The 23715-nt window shown below is 44.8% G+C and overlaps 1 long non-coding RNA gene across 1 annotated transcript; it reads left to right on the top strand.

The window, feature by feature from the left end:
• Positions 1–5870: 5870 nt before the first annotated feature.
• Positions 5871–15565, top strand: LOC119401260 (uncharacterized). The gene is made up of 3 exons (XR_005185405.2): positions 5871–6103; positions 9788–9926; positions 14978–15565. It is a non-coding gene; the product is annotated as an uncharacterized LOC119401260 (long non-coding RNA).
• Positions 15566–23715: the final 8150 nt, after the last annotated feature.

Genomic DNA, 23715 nt, shown 5'->3' with positions numbered 1-23715 from the left:
TGCGCTAGCTTTGCAGTCGGTGTTCAGGTTCACTTCATAGCGCATTCGAGAACATTATCGAACATCGAGAACATTCAGCATTGCGTCCTTCGACTGATCGCTGACGCATACCTTACTTGCGCGCCATGCTTGCTGTTCAGCTGGGTGTTATCTGTAATAGAAGTGGTGTGTGTACGAAAAGTGGAAGTTGTGCGTGAAGTATTTGTCTCGGTTCGGAACGCCAGTGTGGTATCGGACGTCGAACGCGACGCCCGGAGAACAAAGGGCACGGCGCCCGAAGCGCCGGCCGGGAGGAAGAACAGCAGCAGCCGGTAGCCAAGCAGGAACTGGTTTATTTCACACAGTGGAGCTCTTCGATTTTCCACTTCTGGCTACCCGCGGGCTGCCAGAGCCAGCCAGAGCGCGCTCGTTTTTCTCGGGTTGCTCCGACCCCCCCGCGATGCACTTCCGGTTGGCGTTCGTTTTTCTCGGGTTGGACGGTTCTGGCGACCCGCGGGGAGCCCGAGGGTCGCCAGAACCTTCCAGGACAATTTAGTTGTGGAAGCTCTCTGGAAGGTTTCGGGCTAGCAGACGCCGAAAAGAGACGATACGCGCTCGCCGCCATCTTTGTGAGGACTCGACGGATTGCAATGCGGGCGCTTGCGGACTACACCTTTGCTTGTCCTTACGCTCGGGCCACTCGGCGCCGTTCCGCCGTGCGAGATGGCGCGATTACGAGAGGAGGCGAGCATTTGAAGCTAATGTTTATTGCTTTTCTTATGTGTCCCGTGAAGTTTCCTTCCGTGAACAACGCGGCGAACTGTCGCGTTCTAACCATTCTAACTGCGTCGTGCGCATGTCCCAAAAGTTATGTACACGTTCGTACGAACGCATGGAGACCCCTTTCGAGTTTATTTTTTCGTAGTAGTATTCGATTGTGGTGTCGTGTGTGCTTTACGTGCATTTAGCTGAGACGATTGTGATCGAACTACATATTTCGCTCCGTCGTATGTTTGCGTGCGTGAACCCCGTCAGAACTTAACTATTTCAACTAGGTCTTCGATGTTGATAAAATGCAGTGATCGAATAAAAGCGATCGCGACATTGTTTTTTGTGTGATGCTCGTTGGTCGCGAACGGCGTGAGAGCGTACTTCGATCTATGGGCCAGTACATGAGGTATGGTATAATGTTATGCTACGACGCGTCGATGTGAAAAAACGAAGATGAATTCAGAAATGTATACATCCTTTTGTTGCTCATTTCATCGTCGGCTTTGTCTTTTTCCACCTCTTAGTAATAATTCCATGCAGTATGTACGCGGTTATCACCTAGTAGCTCAAATAAAAGCTGAGCTAGTACATGAGATTTTTGGAGTGCCACTTAGGATTGGAAAAGAGGCTCAGGCAACATCTGCCAAAACGAGTCGAAGACGCGTCACACAGAAGTTTATTTTAGATATAACGCGCACTTGTGGTACCCATACCGCCGCACGTCTCAAGTTATGACAAAACGCAAGCTGGTCAACGCGTGTGTGCGACGTAGTACGCGATAGATCCTCGAGCTCTTTTGGGGACACGATCACTTTCGCGAGATTTTCGCGTCGTGTTGTGCAGCGACTGTTACACGTACTAAGCAGACGTGAGCTGGTTAAGCCGTTAGCGGCGCGGTAGCTCCGGTAGCTCACCTTGCATTGCTTTCGTGGCGCCGTGCGCCAGCTGGCTGTTTTGTTCGCGGACGGGGCGAGTTGCGCACGATTTTGCGAACGTACGTGATCGTATCCCAAATCCGTATGCTCGAGAATATCACTTGAGCTCTTCAGCAAACCTAGCCACATATTTTCAAGCGGGCAATGCAGAAAAACCAACGCGCACGCGGCGCAAAGTTTCGTTTGCTGCCACGGCGGTAGCGTTTGTTTACGTTTACGCTGGCTGTCCCAGCGTTCGATTTTGTAATCTTTGGGCAGCTTCGGGTTGTCTCGGGCTTCCCACACACGTGACCAAGACGCTGCTTCCTGTCCCGACCGGAACTTGCTGACTGACCCTCTGGCTATCTCTGGCTGCCAGAGAACTGCCAGAAGTCCGAAAATCGAAGAGCCCCAGTGCCGCGCATATATGTACATACATGGTGGCGCCCCCTAAGGGCAAAAATACTTTTTAAGAAACCGAAACTGGAACTCACATACCACAGCCAGCAGCCGAACGCACGGGCGAATTGGCGTGCGGTAGGTCAGGTGCATCTTATTTTGCGAATATGTTGCCATTTCCTAACAGGTACGTAGAAAATAGGCCATCAAAAATTATTGACGTCACTACTCAGTTGTTTCATTTCCTATTTTTTGTCTCCTTAACATTCCTGACGTTGCATTGCATTTGCAAATATTTTGCTGTGTTCCGACGAACAGATTTTTTTTTCACGTCGCCAGCGCCTCAACGGCTGGGGTTCGGTTTCTGCACTGCTTTTAATTTCAACTTTTTTTTTTTTGCGTAATGCGCTCTTGTTAAAAACTTCCTCGGCGCACTCATTTATGTTATTTTCATCATAAATAGTGCATCCCGAAAATTTTTAACGCGCATGCTACTGCAACACAGTATGTATATAGATCTAGGGATCGCATGAAATCGATTCCCTCAATGCGTGGGAGGATAAGCCGATTTGTTTTTGTTTTTTTCCAGTGACCATTTCTCACCCACTAAACAGTATTGTACGGGTACGCTCGGCGCAATGCAGCATTAGCAACTTTTTTTTTTTTTGAAAAAATAAAATACGCTTAATAACATTAACAGAGTTCCACGCTTCAGTTTCGCGCAGTGGCAAATGATCATGCGACAATTGCCTTCAAGGTATACAGTAAACAGTTATTATTTTAATAAGTCTTCGATCTCGCTCTCGTGCGTGACACGCTTATAACTCGAAATGCATGCAAAATCTGTTCAACAGATCGAGATATAAACAGCCGAGCAAATAGAAAGGTACAGCGGTGAGCACTGTTAGGGTGAACACGCGAGCGCGTGGCCGACGGCACTATCAGCGCCGCGTAACAGCCATCGTTGGAAACATTGCACATGCGCAGCATGTGCTTTGCGATACACTCTTTCCACCACGCGCACCGCGTCATAGATATGCTTGTTGGGGATACGCTTGTGTGCGCGCGGTGGAAAGAGTATTTCGTAGAACGCATGTTGCGCATGCGCAATGTTTCCACCGATGACCGTTACGCGGCGCCGACAGTGCCGTCGGCCACGCGCTCGCGTGTTCACCCTAACAGTGCTCACCGCTGTACGTAGTATGTAGTTTTCAATATCGCTGAACATACCGGACCGAAAAGGTGAAGTATCCTGTTGCATGAGAGCTTTCCAGCAAAGTTTGTGTAGTTCACTGCAGAACGGAGTGTTCTTTGATGGGGGCGAATTCATTCCGCGGCCAACTATGCAGCCACGTACAACGACACTCTTTGACGTTAATGTTTCCCACACGGAATGCAAAGATATACGAAATTCCCTGAGTAGCTCGCCAACAACGTTCGGTTACTGGTAAGTTATTCTCTGGCATCTGCATGACGCGTTTAAAAAAGCGACGAAGTACTTTTAGGGACCGTGGTACTGCTACATGCCCGGCCGCGCTCTGCATTCAACGCGCCTGCACCCAAAGCGCTTGGAATGGATATGGCCGCGAGAGGTCACGTGATGCGAGTAAGCCAATCGCGTCGGCGGCGGCGCGCGGAAAACAGATGCGATACTCTGAAATTTTTCTAGCGCTCACCCGTTGGCTCACCGCACAGACGCTCGCGCGCCGCCTACGTCACAATTTTGCGTGTTCACGTGGCCAGCTGTGGTTACCCGTCCTCCGGAGGACGCTGCCTAGCTCGGTGCTCTTTGAAACCGAAACTGCGACTGGGCGCTCTAAAAATGTCTCTAAATAAATAACCGTCGTGCACTCGCGCAAACGAGGTTTGCAGCCGTGATAAGTGGATCATAAGCTATCTATTGCAACAAAAAAAAAAAAGAAGATGCAAAATTTTTGTAGGCCAACTCCGGTGATTTTTCGAGGTCCATGGATCTCAATAAAATTCTCTGGGTACGTTCCTTTCCATGTTCCAGTTATTTATGCCAAATTACAAGCTGGAGACATACGCAGATTCATTGCAAATGAATTTTATTGATTGCCCGACTCTCCCCACCTCGCTTCCCAGAATTATTGGCAACATTGTGTGCGTGACGTCATTTTTTTAAGCGGAAGTCACGGAACCGAGGGGCCCCTTATCCGCAAGGCAACAATCGCGAGTGCTTGGCGAGCGCTTAGTTGGCTGGGCGTGTGAATTTCAGTTCCTTGTGGTAAAGCGTGCGATGGGTGGCAAGTGGTGTCGCGTTGTGGGCTGCACACGATTCCCCGTTGACAGTCACGAAACACTCGCACCTGCGATTACCCTGCGTCTCTATATGAGAGTGTTTTAGCTAGCAATGCCGGTTTACCGCACGGAAAGTACGGTAATACCGTAACGGCTAAACAATGCACATGCGCGAACATCACCGAAACACTTTCCGTAACCGTGACTGGGCCTATCGGTATACAGTGAGCTGCGCATCGTGCGAAACAACGTAACCTAATGGTGCGAAATGTGGCTAATACTTGGCTTATATTAAATTCCTGAGGCCGTACCAACGCGATGTTGAACGCCGCTATTGCCAAACTTATGCACTCTTCCCATAGCAATATTAAGAAGCTTTAGAATTAGTCCGCGAACTTCTCAGCGATAGCATTTTACCCGATCACGGCCCCACAAACATGAGCTGCTTGGACAGGTGGTGCCATCTGGCGGCAAGCAAAGAGCTAAACAGGTGCGTTCCACTCCAAATGCGTCGGAGTCGCAGCTGTCATTTTCCGACAGCTCAATTTGTGCACGTGACACGGTCAGTCACACACAAGATTTCCGACGGAGTCACCTTTTAACTGAGCGTCTGCTTTTCGCCGCTTTCGCAGCTTTCATACTACGCGCTGGCGGGACCGGCATGCCTGGCATGATTTCCGGTTTTGTCCCCAGCTTGGCCACTGATGATTTACCATGCTTGGGCCAAGCAAATTTTGCTGGTAGGGATACGTCACGCGAAGACAGTATGCTCGGTTGTGTTTCAGTTTCGGTGTTGCGCTTTTTTGCGTATTTAAAATTATTCTCCAATTTGCCGAGTATTTGTGCTATCGGGCCCGCGACGGGAGCGCCTCAGGAACATAAAAGCACCATTACTTTGACATGGCCAAAAAATCGCCCGAGGTGATTCATGACAAAAAGGTATTTCTGATAACGCAGCAAAACAATTTTACACAACATAAAGATTGATTGATTAATCCATCTGCAACAAATCTTGTGAAGTTGCATTTTATTGAACCATAGGTGAACATTGAGTCCCGGGTTAAAGTTAGGTGCACGAATTTTTTGAGATAGCTCGAATAGCTCGATAGATAGATAGCTCGAATAGACCACGTAGGCAAAAAGTGTTAAAGCTTAGCTTAGTAAAAGTTGGGGTTTGTATGTGGTGCAATGTCAAATATATTGGACGTCAGGCCTTGGCTTGGTCCTGATCTCCAATATATTGGACATCAGGACCAAATAACACGGCGAAAAGAGCGTAATTAAAAGGTACTTTAAAAATGATAAGGTACTTAAAAATGATAAGCAAGCAAACAAACTTCAGAAATGCAAGCCAAATTACGTAGTTTGACGAGGGCGGACGTAGAACACGCCACCGCTGACCGCTGTCATTTTGGCGAGCGTCTATATGTCGTACAAAATCCTTTTGTGTTCGAAAGCTAGGTACCTAGGGAGAGAATCTCTAGGGATTTTCGATGGTGGCGCCGTCACATCTTGGCGGAGCTTTCTGGAACGCACCGGCTTTCGATCTGTTCCACGTGTGCATGTATGTTCGCGCGTTCGTCTCTTGTCTCTGTACCGACGACGATGACCGCGAGTCGTGCAGCTTTCGTTTCGACAGCGTAGTCCGTGAACCGGTGTCCCGTAGCGACTTCGTCGTGACTGCCTCAGAGAACGTCTAGTACTGCCTTTGCTTGATTGACGGACGTCGAGGGCGAAACAGAGCGAAGGTGCTGCAATGCGCTGCCTTGCCACAACAAGTAAGTAGCGATCTCTGTTATTTCGAGTTCTGCTCCGCTAGTCTGAAATGTCGGCGTACCTGTTACATTTACGTCCAGAGAGCGTGATCATATAGCTATGCTGCCGTTCTTACGTTGTGGATACGGAGCGTGGTAAACATTTCGAACTGCGGCACAAGAGGCTCATCCACGATCGCTGCGCGAGCAGAAAAAAGTTTTCTGCGAAAGAACCGATCGTGTGTTTTCATGCACTACAGCCGCTAGAGTTCGACATGGTTAACTTGCACCAACTCGTCCAATGTTCGGCTTTGCGTAAGTGATAACCACTACTGATATTATCTCCCTTATCGTTAATCCTAGGCAAGTTCTTAGATTCGTTGTACTGCGGTAATGAATAATCCTGTTGGCCGAGTGGGGCGTTTGAAAACCTGGTACTTATAAACAAGAAACAGCTAAAGAACGACTTATCATTTTATTCTAACAGTGCGCAGGGCGATGTTTCGTTAACTTCGCCATTACTTGCACTAGTTTTATGTACCGAAACATGTCTTACAGTATGAATCACGCTTGTCTGGAGTGCCCAAGCCGCTCATTCAGCCGCCTTGTTTTGCAAAGGTACGCAGAGAGTGACGCCGTACCGCACACGGTCATACGGCAAGATGCAAAAATTCGAATGTAACAGAGAGTTGGAAAAACGCCAATGTTTTACTAATACAAAAAAATGGAGACATAAAAGAATATGTCAGCCTCATCATTGTACAAAAGTATTCACGAAGATAATTTCGAATAGGATAAGAGCCAAGTAAACTTGACTTTGAAGGGACCCTGAAACTGTCTTTGAAATTTTTTGTAAGAATTTATTCTACATCATCATCAAATCATTTGCACCATGAATTGAGCCACGCACAGCATACCAAGGCAGCTGCAAGCAATTATAGTGACACCCTCCTCGACCCTGCTTTGCCTCCTCAACTTGTCAAACAGCCAACCGTCACGCACACTCGACAGGTCAAGCTCCATCGAGCACGCACCGTCAGGCAACAGAGACCAAGTGTGTGGAAGATCTGCTCTGCAATGTGCCGCCACACTACCAGCTGTTATTATATTCTCTTGTACGGTGACCATCTCCAAAAGCATGCGGACAAACAAAAGGTATATGGGAACGATCACCGATCAGCCTAAACTCGGGCAAAGTGTTTGTGTCTCCAGGGGTGAAGCTACAGCCGCAGACACGTGGATCCTGCGGGCGTTGGGTGGATAACAAACAAAATACGTTGATTGGCTAGTTGGCTCATAATCTTCAAAATTGCATAATGGGAAATCGAACAAGACTTAGAAGGAACACAGATGCACAGGACCTGTTCAATCTTGTGCTATCCAATTTTGAAGGTTGAGTGGATAGCGAGAGCAAGATGACGACTGCAGCAATGAGCTGAAGCAACTCCGCTTGCCAGATGGCTTACAAGCCTTGCACGTGTCAGCTTTACAAGTCACCACCTGCTAGATTTGTGGCGCACAGCTCAGCTAGGGCATCAGTGGTGTCAGAGAAAAAAAAAAAAATATGCGATACACACTGTCACGCAGCTCATGTCAACACGGAGCATGTTGTAACACAGCTGCCAAATAAAAGTTCCGTGACTATTACTGTTATTATACTATACTGTTGCAAGTTACAGCTGTTGTAATGCTTATTTTACAGTTGTTCCAGGGCCAGCAGCAGTGACACATATGTTGTATTAGAGACTGCTGCGTCTAATCTCCATAAGCATTATTTTCATTCCGCATGTTTAGGTGGCAAACTTCGTTTAGCAACTTCACTGTTGTGTACCTAGCAGAGATATTCCAAGATAATCAACTGACAGTCACACAACGAGTATGAAGCTGTACACTGTCATAATCACCTTACGCACATACCACAGTGACTTGGAAACTTTTCCAAATCCTTTTTTTTTAGATACAAGCAATTTATTACCAGCATGAGAAGAAGTAAAGTGCTAAAATAGTGACTCCATTCCGTTCAGGTGGTTGAGTTTCTTGAGCAGGTGACTTGACGAGGGAGCTTCTGCCGAATTTTGTTTACTAAAGTACAGCTGCCGGCAGGGCACCCATTTCACAGCCCCCCTTGGGAACAAAAAAAACCTCACCACTATTTGAATGTTTGTTTATATCTTGCAATGTTTAAAATACCACTGGCGTAAGCATCCAGAAGCACCTAGAAAGCAGCCCAAGAATAAAGCAAGAGAGGTGAATGACGATAGCCCTCGTTGTGCGCCCTGCAAGCTTGTCCGTCATTGATGTCGACTATGCTCGTAGAACAGGTGAATTATCAGTGAACCTGAGTAGCCACTAAATGCATCATACTGATAATGAGGTCACAAGTTGTCACCAATTCGGGCACTTGCGGTTCCTTTGAGACCATATTAAAATGCGTTTAAGACTATGTTCACCAGTAATACATGGTTTGAGTTACCTATGTATGCAGGAGAATGGAACACAGAAGATTTTGGCTTTGAAGTTGTGTTGTCAGGGGGCCTTCAAAGGGACCGACAACTGGGCAGAACGTGCTATTAGATCCTGATAAAAATGAAAAGACCGTGAAATATAGTGACAGATTCCAGCATCCTCTTCGCGTTGCGAATAGGATTTATATTTTTAAGTCGTGCTTAAAAGTAACAAAAACCGCTATGTTGCGCAGCCTAGCGGAAGACCCTTGAAGCTGGATTATGAAGTCGGTCACTTTTCTGTACGTATACGTAGTGTGATGCTGTCATGCACGCCATAATTGGTCCTCAAAGTTAGAGTATGCATATTATTATCTATTCCCCCTCAGTTCTGTGCTGCCTACGAGGTAAAAGAAGTTGCATGGTGAGAAGCGGCGCTGCCTTCGCAGCCGCCAGTGGCCCATGTCCAGCCGCGGCGCATGCGCGCAGAGTGCACGCATGCGCAGTAAAGCTTCGCGCTAAAACACAAACTGCTCCTGGATTCATTGTTTGCAGCATGTGTTGTCAAGTGTGTTTAAGAGTTCATATTCGCCGCAGATAGAAAAATTCTGATTAAAAATGTTTCACGGCGTTTTCCACGTTACCATTCCATGGCTAGACAATCTGACCAGTTAGCTTTCCATTGCGCTAAAGAAGATAGGTGCCCTAAAAATTGGTTGTCAGTCCCTTTAAGTGGCACAATCAATCAGTGCACAGGCCTTGTTGAGAAAACAAATGTATTTGCTCGTTTCAGCATTCTGCACATCACAAAAGTGGCTGGCTGTAAACATCTGCAGCCCCACCGCTGTGGGGCATCCGTTGTTCTCCAGTGAAACCCTATTACACTACTGCGTATGGTCGCTGTTACTGAACAGCCATGTGCATAAAAATTAATGTTAAAGATTTGCTAAAAACTGCGCATAACGAGCTGCTGCCCAACATCAACATGCACTATGTGCCCAAGCATGCTGCTGTTGTCAAATTTAACACAAATCACGGTTTTAATTCACGACCTTGAGAAATAGTTGGAATGCCTGTTCTGATTATGGACTGAAATGTTGCTAATCTTGGAAGTTATTTGTTCTTGGACACCTTGCACACTTGGTTCAGTGAATATGCTTGGTCAATATGAAAGTTTTGGAGTCTGAACATGCAGTCTGAATAATGTCTTTAATTAGAGACACCAGAGCAAATTTTCACATTGTACTTTTTATTGGCATTTCAGAAGCAACACAGTAGGATGACTGAAGGACGCAACACTTCTGGACGGGAATCACATGTTCATGATTTGTTTTGAAATGTACAAGGAAGATATCGGCATTCTCCTTGCGCCATCAGCTGTTCAACATCTGCGAGCTGCAAAGGTGAACACACTTTCATGTAAACAGGGCCACGTGCATGCACTGGTACAAGGTTGCTCAGTTGTGCTAGATAGAATAAAACACAGTCCTAGTCTTCATGCACCAACCACAGAAATGAAGGCTGAACATCAGCTCCACAAGTGAAAGCAGGTTTCTAGCAGCCTCGTATTAACAGTCACTCTGTTTAACTCGATCATAATTGCTCATTCCTCTGCTGTATGTGTGTGTGCATTTATCTGCTAGGCAATCATCGTCTAAACAAACCATAATACTTTGGTGACTTGGCACTATCAAAAAAGAAAGAATTAGGAGAGGAACAAGTGAGGGCAGCACTCTCCTAGCTTGTCCCCCTGCTATTTCCTTTTTTTTCAACAGCGAAGTTCTTTAAAAGGGGCCCTGAAACACTTTTTCGGCATGGTTAGAAAACACTGCCGATCGGTAGACGAGGCTCCTGAGAGCACGCGAGCCAAACATTATAGCGCAGCACAAGGCCTGGAATTTACCATTAATTCTGAAAGTCAGCTAGAAATCGTTTCCTCTTCTTTCTACAAATTATGCCATATACCCAAATTCACGGGCTGTCAGCTGACTTGAGCATCGTCAGCTGCATAGTTAACGTGCCACGTGCCTGCGCATGCACTCACGATGCGTTCGAACGGAAAAAGAAAACAAAGAAAAAGTGCACCAAGTCGTGACGTGTAGATGATGTAACTTCTTTCCCCTGTGCTATCCCTCCCCTGCTTAGCTTCCAGTGCGCTCGTTGGGATGAGAGAGAAAGCAATTACAGCGTGCGACAAATCTCTAACTCCGCTCGTACGCACGGATTTAAAAAATTTTGGGGGCGGTTGATTCGTGAGGCAATAAACTCCTTCAAAGAAGCCATTCGATGGTTACTTGTGAAAGAAGTTCCACCGTGAGGTGTTAGCAAAAACTCTACAGGTATGTGCCACAAAAAGTGGGTATGTGCCAAGTAGCTCCTAGCATAGCATAGCTTTGCATAGTATAGTATAATACGAGGTGGGAAAGGAAGTGAGGGTAAGGAGTGATGTTAGGAGGAGCGGAGAGTGTAAAGCATAGCATAACAGTCTTGTATAGTATTGGAGGCGAGGAGTTATGGAGTCATCCTCTTATCGGATGCACCGCACTTGCGTTCTAGGTAGGATAATGCCGGCGCACTCCTCATAGGTTTCGCTATCAGCGCTCTGTGAAAACATCACGTGGAAGCCCTAACGGACATTTCTGTGGATACTTTCAAACGAAAGAAGTTTTTACAATCAAAATAATAATCTTGGATGAAAAGAAAGCACAGGGTTGCTTACAGGCACTATCTGTTTACATAAATTGTACAGTGAGTTCACATTGCGAGCGGTCGCCGTGATGGGGCATCCCCAAACAATCTTCTTGCATGAAATGTGGGCAATCCCTAATGGTGAATTTAGGCGCGAGGAAACCAGCGAAACTCAAAAACAAGGACGATAGAAGAAGACACATTCAAGCACACACCGTTTCCGGCGATGCTGTGCGCGCTTGAATGTGCCTTCTATCGTCCTTGTTTTTGAGTCTTGCTGGTTTCCTCGCACCTAAACATGAACTAACCGGCCCAGATTTTCACGCTTCTGAATGGTGAATTCCACTGGTGGATTCGGAGTGGCCGACGAACTCTGCGCCGGAGCACTCCACTCCGGCGGAGAGCAACCGAAGGAAATCTGTCAATGGAACACGAGGGCCCCGCCAGAGCAAATGGTAGGGGCCGCTAGCGCACATTTGCTTCGCAAGCGCCCAGCATTCCTTGCGTTTTGCGCCGTTTTCGCCTTCACGGGCGCGAGCGGAGAGAACGGGTGCGGTCAGACAGCACATTGCATCGCGCATGCGGTACGCCACGCTCTGCGTGCACGCGCTGGGAGCTTGCGACTTCCGGTCGAATCCGCCACTTTTCGCGGAGTAGAGGAAGCTGCTCCAGATCTGCCAATGAAACATACAGGGAGCACTCTCAATCCGCCAATGGAACGGACTTGCTCTGAATGGAGCAGAAAAACTGCTACCGGAAGTGCTCCGAATCTGCCAATGGAATTCACCAAAAGAAATATACTCTTACAGTGGTCCGTCTGTATAAATAAATGGATCATACGAGAATGAAGCCTCAATTAAGCGATGACGCAGCCGTAGCATAAATAAGCATCTATAATTGTCAGTGTTGTAGGCATTACTGAGAAAAAGTAACTAAATACGTTACCCGTTACGCTAACAAAAAAGGAACGCGTTACCGCCCTACATTACCTCTTAAAAAGTTAACGTGTTACCATTACATTTACCGAAAAAAAGTAACGGACGTTACTTTTGCCGTTACTTCATGGTCAGAAATATTAATCACTGCATTATTGCTGCAGGAATCCCAAGTAACAATTTTATAAAGCTGATGTTTATATATTTACATAAAACTTCTAGCCCAAATGACAATTTTACGTGAAGTACAGATTTAAGGAGAATAAGTTGGACAAATGTATCGTACCTTGGCAAGAGTATAGTTACCTAAAGTCGCCTGGACAGTTAGATGTGGTGGCTTCTAACTTGCGTGACACATGGTAAAGCCATTTTAAATGTGAAGCATTTCTTAGCGAACCAAAGGCACTTTGAACGTTTCTATGTATACTTATCTACCTATCTATCTATCTAGCTACCTACATCTGGTGTTCTAACTTAGTGTGGGCCAAAACTGGCATCGGAGGGTAAGAGAATTTGACGAACACGATAGTCTGGTCATGACATGAATAATGTTAAAATCCTTTCGCGTACATCGTCAAACCCTTTCCTCTACATACGTGTGGTACACACCCGTATACCACGGGCTGCAGTATGCGGGTATGTGCCACGGGTGACTGACAGTATATATCAACCCAGGAACGGCGAGAACAGACATTGGTAATTTAAATGCGAGTGCGTTAAGAAAAACTGATATCAGCAGCGTTGACCTAACGAATTCAAACATTAAAAATCAGGACCCCAGCAGAAAATCAAATCCAGGCATTCAACGTGGCAGTCAGGTATTGTACCACAGAGCTACGCCAGGTCTTGAAACCGATTTCGGAAAAAAAAACCCAACACAGGCGTAATGTCGGTGCAAGGTCAGTTGTGGTTGCAGTGCTGGCTATCTAAGCAATAAGCAATACTTGGCTTATAGGCAATAAGCAATACTTGTATACTCCTATGATTCAGGCATCATGTCGGGATAATTTTAATGGTGGTTCCAGTGTTAGCTCTGCTTTTCAAGCAGTCTAATAAGCTTTACATTTGTATTCCTTGGCTCAAAGCCAAAAAATGCAGCACGCACAGCTACTCGTTGACTGCTTTGCATGGAACCGATTCCCACAAGGCGAGGGATATGCCGAACTTTTTTCGCTGTGTGATTGCACAAAAGAAGATTTTATCATCAACGCTCTTCGTAAAGAAACATCACAACCTGTATAATTGTCGCGAGAATTGCGAGCGTTTATGTGAAAGTGTTCAAGATCAGCCTCATTCGTGGAAAAATTTAATAACTACAGAAACGTGTACCCACAGTTGCCGATCGAAAGAAGCACATTCCTTTTTGAAAACAAAGTTACCGCACAGATTACTGTAAGGAGAAGTTTCCACAACTTCTTGTTGAATTTAAGCAACAGCTGCATTTCAAAGCTGTCATCGTAAAGATTGCCTCTCTTAGTGAATACGTCCGCACCTATACGTTAAATAGGCGCTCAGCAGACGAATTGGCCGGCAGCAGTTACAGTTCCGAAATAGTAACGAGTACGTTATGAAGTTACTAAGCTCACGTTTTCATATTGCTGTGCTTTCAAGTGTTGTCAAGTGCTCAGCTGAAGTGGGAGAACTCCTCATTTAGTCAAAATTGCAGCGCATGTGCTATTCAAAAATATTGTTTTCAGCACATGTCGGTGCTCCCTAAGCAGACAATGCTACTGGTGATCATGTCTATCTGTCACGTTGACAGTGGCGCCAGCTTTTCCAGTGGTGGGCCTCATGCCCAATAGTATGGAAAAGGGAAGGGAAACAGAAGTGAGTGTGAGGAGGAGGGGAGACCGGTGAGGCATAGCATATTCTTTAATAGTACACTATAGCAAGGGGTGGAAAGGGAAAAGAAACAGAAGTGAGTGTGAGGAGGAGGGGAGACCGGTGAGGCATAGCATATTCTTTAATAGTACACTATAGCAAGGGGTGGAAAGGGAAAAGAGGGTGAGGAGGAGGGGAACGCCACCAGCTTTGTTTCCTCAGTCTTCGCGCCAATAGTACGTAGCTGCCTCCAGTTTTTTTTTCTCTTCACTAACTGCCGCATTCAAAGACGAACTTTATACTTAACTTTTGACTTGTGTGTGTAACCGGCGCTTAAAGGGGTACTGACGCCTTTTTTTGAAGGCGAGTTTACTCCGCCATACAAATCTCCTGTATGCAGAGACGCCTCTGAGCAAGTGTGAAGCTCAGCAAAGGCTGATCAGATATTTTATGTTTATATTAAAGTAACTTTTTCCATGGCGCACCTACCGACACCGACACTAGCTTGACGTCAGGCTACAGTACTAATTCTGGTGGCTTCAAGCAGCAGTCTGACTAGTTGTGATGACGTCAGGTACCAACACTTCGAAGATGGCCACTTGTGCGTCAGCGAAACGTTCAAAATGGCCGCTTCTGCGTCATCAAAGGAGCCACGGTGCTGAGCAGCCGTGGAAACGTCACTATATATTGTGCAAGCACGTGACGAGAAGCTCATACCGTGTTGTGACATCGGGGTACAGTAGGAACCGAAACTAGCTTTTAAAAACATATTGTAATTACTTTTTCAGGGTGCACTTGCGCTTAGCACTACCGTTTGTAGGCTCTTGAGGGCTTGGCCTCGCATTTGACGCAAAAAAACAACTGAAATTTTTCGTGTCAGTACCCCTTTAACACCTTTTAAGAACGAGCCATGCACTTAGTGCAGCTTTTGTTGGCACTCACTTCAGCACAGTAATTGTAAGGCGGCACTGTCCTTTTATATATCTATCGCTCTCACTTTTTTTTTACAGGCTCTCCTGTGTGACAAGGAAGCAGTAGACGCATCATTCGCAATGCTCATTTTATGTGCTTCCAAGGGATGCGGCCAAAGGACGATCTGCGGATGTGCGAGTCACGTTTATGGGAGCTGCAAAAAAGAATTAAAGTGTATCCCCAGTGTTTGTTACATACTTTTATTATACTATAACAGTATATTTCTGAACAAACCATCTGAAACATGGCGGATCGGTGGCACTGCAGAAAGCCGATGAATGCTTGTCAAAGCATAGAAATACACAAAGCAGCATAAAATCTTGCCACTTGTGTAGCCGTTGCATCTTTCCCTTGCCCCAAGGAAGCACCCAGCGCAGTGAAGCGGACTTACGAGCTGCCGTCCAAGGACGTGGCACATGCTCAACATAAATTTTTCTCACTTAAAACAAAAATCACTATAATTAAACTTTCAGAATCGAATTTCCTTTGTACACCCTTTGAAACAAGTGCAATTTTAATTTGACTGCATCACCAAACTGCATGTGCCTGAACATGAGTCATGCATTTCTTTAACTCACTCTCAATTCCAAATAGCGTTACAGAGGAGAGTTGTTAATACATGTACATTATACAATGTTAAGCAAGGCAGCTTGAAAAGATTAATGGTCTGGGTTATTGGCGACAAAGGCGAGGAGGTGGTTCTATTCAGATGCTGTCTTTGGCAGAATTGAATCCAAAAAAAAAAAAAAAAAGTTCTGGCAATTTGGCACTTCGACTTCGATGTGGTCTATTCCTATTTCTGTGTATATGGGTGGTGCGACACCCCATTTACACATTTTTCTATGTTTGCGCCCCTCATTCTTTGAAACTTCTCGGTCATCGACGTCCATACTTTTTTGACACACTTACTGGCAACTATCCTGGCATGTGGTGTTATTGTATTGTGTTTATATACATTGTAGACATTTTTTTTTAAATTCTCAGAATGGACGCAGAATGGCCTTTTTGCTTCACCACAAAGCATATCGCGAGACAGAATAGCGGACGCAATGGGAGGAAATAAGAAATCACCATTCCTTTTCTAGCAACCACTATGGCAACGTTCAAATCCCTCCCAAGGACACAGAAAAAAATTTTCTTACAACGACAGTTTCATGAAGGAAGCCGAATATTGCACAAAAAAGCTTGGCCACAATTTTTAGAACAGAATCTTGAGAAGTACGAGTGCAATGTCGCGGACGTTTGGCATAGAAGGACCCCATCAAAGAGACGCGCCACGGTGGTGTGGTTATCCAAAGGGCGCGGGAACGAATCCCGGCCACGGCGGCCGCATTTAACTTATAAAGGATGAGCGATAGACGTTAATGATACCCAGGGGCGTAGCCAAAGGGGGGGGGGGGTTCAAACCCCCCCCCCCCCCCGAAATTTTTCAGTTTTGCTTGCGTATATATACACGCACACACAAACGCACGCACGAACATACATAAGGTATGGTTGAACCCCCCCCCGAAAAAAATTTCTGGCTACGCCCCTGATGATACCCTGAGACGAGAGACGATTCTGTACAAATGCTGTGTGGCCAGGTTCATGTGACTACAGGTTGTCTAAATCATCTTGCTATACTTTAAATATTGCAATCTATGCACACTGCTCTGAAGCCCATATTTCTGTCCACCTTTTCTTGGAGAGCAATTTCATTCGTACAATCTCACTTCTTTCCATGTGGTGTCTATTTGTGACCATGCGGAAGAACAAATGCGATATCGTTTTAAAAATCCGGACAGAAAGTTCTCCTAGTTCGTTGGAATCGATCGAGAACTGAGGACATGTTTCGAACGAGAACAGAAAACACGATGCGTCGTCTATTCTCTAAAGTAAGTGTATACGCAGCTCACGCTCTTACACATTAAAGACGCAGGTCTTAGTCGCTATAGTTAACGCGATATTAAAGCAGACAAGCGTCATTCCCAAATGCAAGGGCAGCGGTAGCCGTAGAAGCACTACATATTCGCCTTACCAGGCGGGCCGCGCAAGTTTGTGCAGGATGCAGTGGCGTTTTGCTTACCTTCTGACGACCAGTAGGCAAAGTGTCGCATATCAAATATTGGTGCTTGATGCTCCGGGTGGTGCTACATATGACCACCACGTATATATCCATATAGATTTCACAATGTCACGTAGAACAGCGCAGAAGTTTGGAAGTTGAACGCACGCGTTGGAGCCAGAAAAGTAAACAGGAAGTCGCCATGACGCTTGCAGCAGGAAGCAGGTGGCGCTTCACGCAATCAAAAACCGAAACCGAAATCGCGATTTTTAAGCGCCTTCAATCGATCCGTCATTTGCGGGCGCCAATCATAAATGCATAAAATAGAGAACTTTTTCTCCATGGGAAACATTTATTACTGTGTAACATACTTCTGGGCTATTTGGCTGAGCTCAAGGTGTGGAACAAAGATCTTAGTCTCGTGCTTTTCCACTCTCGCTGAGGCTTCGTAACATTTTGATCTGCAGAAAACAGCCGTAGATAAAAAAAAAAATAAAATCGATTAGTGACGTCATGCTGACTGACCGGTAGTAGGGTTCGGCGCGAAGTTCAAAAATTCGATTTTGTACCTTTTTTTTGTGTGATTGCAAAAAAAATTGTGATTTTTGTGATTGCAAAAACAAAGATTAAAGGTCCCACTCATTAAGAAAATCAATTTTTGCCACTTGGGAAAGATTATGACAATTAAAACATTACAAGCTACTACACTTCAGAAATAGCCCCAGCTTTCTGTCCTAAGTCTCTATCTCAAAGATTGGCTCTCAATGTATTATGGAGAAAAACACAATTGAAGAAAAAAGGATGAGCCGCTGTCCCCATGATGAAGCCCTCCATCGACATCTTCCTTTATTAGAACACACTGAGTAGATCCTAATGATGACTGTGCCACTCCTAGTCTTCTACACACTTGTCAACACAAGATGTTGCTGTTCAGTGAGCACTTACTTGGTACGTTAAATGACATTTGAAGTCGGGATCATGGCGGAATCCAGTCTGGCTAGGAGGGTACATTTGAAATAAAAAAGAGACACAGACCAGTCCAAACAAAATGTTTATGATGTTTCGTCTTCCAAATAAAACGAGCCACTTCTGATGATGTATTCATCGTGAACAAGGCTTCCATGCTGGAAGTCGAAACGTCATAAATGTTCTGTTTAGAATGGTCGGCGCCCCCTTTTTGTTTCGTAGTTAAATAAAATTTTAAGCTGTGTGAAAAGTGAAATTATTTCATTTGAGACAGTCAAGATTTCAGTTATAAAGACTGCTTTATTTTTGTGCAATAAACATAGCTCATACAATTTCACTAAAAGAGTTTGAAAGAACAGCACTCAGCCTCAAGGAGTCTTACACAAGAGGAAGTAATGGAATGCACACACACACTGGGTGTCTGTGCTTGTACAATTCCTCCTTCCCTACGTACATTTTGAACTATGTACCAACAGTCCCAGCATCATCAGTCTCTTCAATAAAGCAATCGTTCTGTTTACCAAAAAACATAATGATGGGAAAACACACTCCTACATAGAAGAATATTATTCGAAAGCTGAAGAACAAAAGAAAGCATGGCAAGATCGCTACCGCTATGGTTATACAGTGACAAAATAATGTTACTGAAATCATTTCCATCAAAGAAAGACTAGTGCATTCAACATAAGCTTCGTAACGTTTTTATGAAAAAAAGTTTTTCTGCAAGTATGATGACTGCTTACCGGTCTCCTAAAGTAGAATACACAGTACTACTTTAAATCATTTACAGCTTTAAAAAACACATAGGGTGGACCCGTACGGCTCTTGTCCCCTCTGCATACTTTTAGTTCTGTTTAATGGGCCCCTGACAGCAAAATCAAGACCTCGAGATGTTTGTGTTGTTTGATTGTCCTGCACACATGGCCAAATCTGGACGATTAATAGTGGCAAACGTTACCTTTAAGATATTTTAATTTGGTTTTAAAGTAAGCGTGAGTGCTCATCTGAGTTGGCAGCACCTCGCGACACCTCCACTAATATGACATAGATGAAGGCCCCGTGTGACGTTCCACAAGAAAAGCCAGTATTGTTGACGTCACAAAAGATGGACAGGATGCACACAATACCACAACTGGCACCTGACGAGGGCTATTGTTTCTCGTCCCTCTCGCTCAGTTGTCGGGCTGCTCTCAGGGTGGTTTTGGCTGCTTAAGCCAGGAATGCTTTTCATTTTCCTGAGGGGACATGCACTTAACCGGCTTAGCTCATACCGAAGCACCCACATCGTTTCATTCTTTATCGCGCGCGGGGCCCCCGATTTGAAAACTGCGCTGTCAATGTCACCAAACCTTTAGCGCACAATGTCCTAGGTGCTTCCCCGCTGTGGGGAAGTAGTTTCTTACAATCTCAGGCGGGTGTTTCAAAATGAAGCTAAAAGTGGCCAGAATTAGACACACTAGCATTAATTATACGATATGTCAGAGCATTTATGACTCACTCAATTTCGGCATTTCCAGACACAAGGCTAGAAATTACAGTAAAAAAAGTCACAAGGGGTCCTTTAACTTTTCGCATCCTTTTATGGTGTTTAAACACCGGTGCATTTCTCCTTCACACGCAGGGAGTGAGCATGCATACTTTGGTCATTAAAGCATAAATCAAAGAAAAGTAATACATAATAGAAAGAGAAGAGAGCTGGGCTGCTGGGAGAGAAGCATGAAGTCTACCTCCACACAACAACAAAGATTCATCTATGTGTGTATGGCAGCTCACATGAGATGACAAAAAGTACATGGTTTAAAAACTTTACCTTGAACTTTATGGCTAGTTTTTTGGTGGAGCCAGTGTTCCAAGAGCTATGCTCATTGAGATGGGGAAGAGCAGCCTATGGCCAAGTGATGTCGGGCCACTTCTTGTGTCTTTTGAAATAGCTAAAAGCACCAGCAAAGCATACTTAAACGCAGCTCGTCAGCCCCTACTTTCTCCATGGGGTCGGTTCCCTCTCCAGAGGGGTTACGACTGAACTTGCAGCACGGGCACCTGCACAAATAAAGGTTGTATTTTGCACACTATAGTACAGCTGAAAACCCTATTGCATTCATTCTCATAAATGTGAATCACAAAAACTGTTCATTAGTTTAAAGGGACATTAAAGAAAAACAATGAATCGGTTTAGATCGATGAATTGCGCTCTGAGAACTCTAATGTCATTAATTTCGCCATCATAGGTTTATTAATAGAGGAGAAAATCAAGTTCAAAGTTTCATTTTTTAAATTTCATGCCAAAATCTCCCCACGTGACGTCACGGTTTTTAAAGTGTATTTATCGTATTTTGGCACCATTGGCTCAACAAAATTACCCCAAACTTGGTATGTTAAGTCTATGGCACCCTCAGAGGACAATGTACTTCATTTTTACCGATTAGGATCTACGTAGTCCCTAGTAGGCGCCGTCATGGCAAATGGTGCGGAAACTTCAAGGTGGCGTCACCACCCACATTTTGTTTCTGCGTGTTTTCTCACAGCAAGCGTGGTGTTTTTGGTATTGCGAAAGAGTAGTTTACTAATATGAGAAAAATCGTTTTGCTCTTTAGCGTCCCTTTAACTCTAGGCTGAGAAGGTAGCAGGATTTGTACAGGTTTCGATAGCCCAATTCCAAGGGACTTTAAAATCACTACTGAAAGTTTCTCAAGGATATAAAGCAGCATCCCAAGTAGAAGCTTTTTGCAATAACAATGTTTCCAAATGAATATCGTTAGCTTTACAGATTCAGAATACAAAATTGGTGTCTGGCTCACACACAGCACTTTATTAAAGCTTTGGCTGCATAAGGACAGTGGACATTGTTTGAGCTAGAAGATTTAGATATTTAGTTAGATACAGAGTTAGATATAGAGGAGAAAAAAAATAGCAAAAGTGCTGGAGGTGAAGTCAAGTCACCAGGAAGAAAGTTAAGAGGAAGTAGACCAGGTGAGGAAATTAAATGAATGGTAGAAGATGAACGGTGGTGAAGGCAGTTTAAACACAGGGCGGGAGCCATAACAGGAGTACGGCATGTGCCCTCGGAGTTGGCCTGATGAACGTTTACCTATACATAGCAGCTGCCATAGTCAATATTAGACACCATATGCAAAGAAATTGAAGCATGTTCCGAGAAAGAAAACAATTCCAGGAATTTGAAGGGCCGTGAAAATGTGCTTTTCAATTTCAACTGTTTTCAAGGGCTTCAAGCACCTGTACACACTCTGATGTAACCACAAGCAGGTTTCAGATGATATTCTTAGAGGACTACATAAATATACTTTTTGTACCAATCTAGATAATGGTGTTCCCGCAGTCTGCAAAAAGACAAAGTGGTAAAGTTTATGGTGCTGTTACGCTGACTGTATGTCAATAAAGAGAGCTAGGGCACTGTACAAGCCAAAGTTCAACCAGAGGCCCATACACAATAAAGACTTTTCACTCCCCCCTGCATTGCACTTGGGTGGGCCTCTATTGCAACTGTGAGAGGCATGTCAAAATAATAATGCCCGTAGAAGAAATGCATTATCAGTGCATCCACATTGTACCAAATAACTCATAAAAAACAGTGCAAAAACAATGGATGAACACAAAGAGACAACTCGTTTGTCCGTTTGTGCACTGTTTTTTATGATACAGGACAACCAACTAAGCAGAATTACCACCCTTTCGAAGTGCCAAATAACTCATGCCCCTTCACATGGCAGATATGCATGCTTTATCAGTGCAGGGCAAGTAATGCAGGAATTTGGCACGAATTCTCATGTGGCGTAACTGCCAGGACCGCCCGTATCATGACTCCATTGCCGATGGGGGCTTCTCAAAGACCAAGAGTTGTTGACATGTATGACAAACCGATACGAGAATATTAAGAAAATGGTTTTGCAGAAAAAGTACCCGCGCACGTATGGAGGATGAATCGTGTGCCATTTGGAGCCGCATCAAGCCCGTTTCTTCTTAGTGCCACTCTTCATCATCACTTTGAGAATACCAAGGGAGAACACGAAGAGATGACCAGCAGTTTAAAACACCAGTTTTATGTCGACGACATTGTGGCCGAAGCAGACACAGCGGAAGCAGCTTTGCTGGTTTGCAATAATGCACCTAATGTTATCAATGAAGCAGAAATGCATCTGCGTAAATGGACGACAAATTCCACAAGTCTTCAACATCTCAGTGAAGAAAGAGAAGGCATTAATAAAGATATTCGTTTAACAGTTCCTAAGAACAAGAAATTACTGGGAGTTCTTTAGTACCCTGAAGATGACGTGTAAAGGCTTGACACCTCCAATATTATGCAGCTCGTAGCATCCATGAAGACAACGAAGAGGAATGTTTTAAAGGCAGAAGCTGAGATGTACGACCCATATGGCTTTCTGTCTCCATTCACAGAGCTTCAAAGGAACTAAAAAGTATGTGTGAGTCAGTCCGAGATGAACGCATACTTCAGTACTTCAGGCAGAATGGAATTATATGGAAGTTTATAGCGGATTGCGCCCCATGGTGGGGCGGTTTCTGGGAACGGCTGATACGTACAGTAAAGACAGCACTACAACAGGCCTGGAAGACAGCCTTGCTGAACTATGTTGAATTAGAGACCGTGTTGACGGAAGTTTAATCAATAGTACACTCTTGTCTGTTGACAGTAATACCAAGTCAGCTGGAGGAGCCACGGCTTACACCGGCTCATTGTCTGATTGGCCGAAGGTCAGTCTCCATTCCTGACGACGAGATCACGGAGACGAAGCCTAGTTTGACCAAAGATGAACTACAAAGACGTTGGAGGCAAAGAAAAGCATGCCTTGATGCCTTCTGGAAGAGATGGCACAAGGAATATATTTTACAGCTACAATCAGCTCACCACATCAATGGCACTGCTTGTAGTAAAAGTAGGAGACGTCGTACTTATCATGAACGAGAAATCTCCAAGGCTCTTATGGGTACTGGCCGTGATCGAAGAGACATTTATGGGTCATGACGATCATATTTGTCTGTGTCTCCTGAGAAAGTCAGACGGAAGGAAAGCACGAAAAGCTGTGCAACACCAAAGGGGCTATGCCTCTGGCTATGCCAGTGGTACAAATGAACACTTTTTAGACCAATTATACCTGTCTGCTTTGGTTCACTTTTTCCTTAATTTTTTTTTTACTGAAGGCACAATTAGCTGAGGGCTTTTCCAAATGCCAGAGAGTTGAACATTTTTACAAAGACCTTAACGGGAAGACTGGACAAGGATTCAAAGCAGCTTCCAAACACTGCCATCGCATTGCGACTGCAATGATCTCTCAATCATGAAGTATTGGACAGAAGAGGAAATTCCTGCATTTCCACAATGATTCACTCACCCTATATCATTCCAGCTGACTTTTATGAAATGGAAAATTAAAGGCAATCATCAGTACCATACAGTGACTCAGAACAGTTTATTTGATCCCAGGGTCACTGACCCATGGAACAGGATTCAACGTGCCTGTCTGAACACTGCTAACGCACTGCAGCTGCAGCATGACAGCACATAGCTGCAATGGTCCCTCAATGACGAAGTATTGGACAGAAAAGAAAGTTCCTGCATGTTTACAATGATTCGCTCACCCTACAATATTTCAGGTAACTTTCCTGATTGCCAAGAAATGGTTTGTGACATTTAAATTCATCACACGCCCATGGGACAACTTAAATATAGTTCTGTGACTAGAGGCAGAGACATATAAGTAATGTGTAGCTTCCTAAGGAAATGAAATTCAG

Source organism: Rhipicephalus sanguineus, chromosome 8 (assembly GCF_013339695.2).
Source record: "Rhipicephalus sanguineus isolate Rsan-2018 chromosome 8, BIME_Rsan_1.4, whole genome shotgun sequence".
Classification (NCBI taxonomy): domain Eukaryota; kingdom Metazoa; phylum Arthropoda; class Arachnida; order Ixodida; family Ixodidae; genus Rhipicephalus; species Rhipicephalus sanguineus.
The sequence above is the reverse complement of the archived record's forward strand: the minus strand, read 5'-3'. Positions and strand labels throughout refer to the sequence as shown.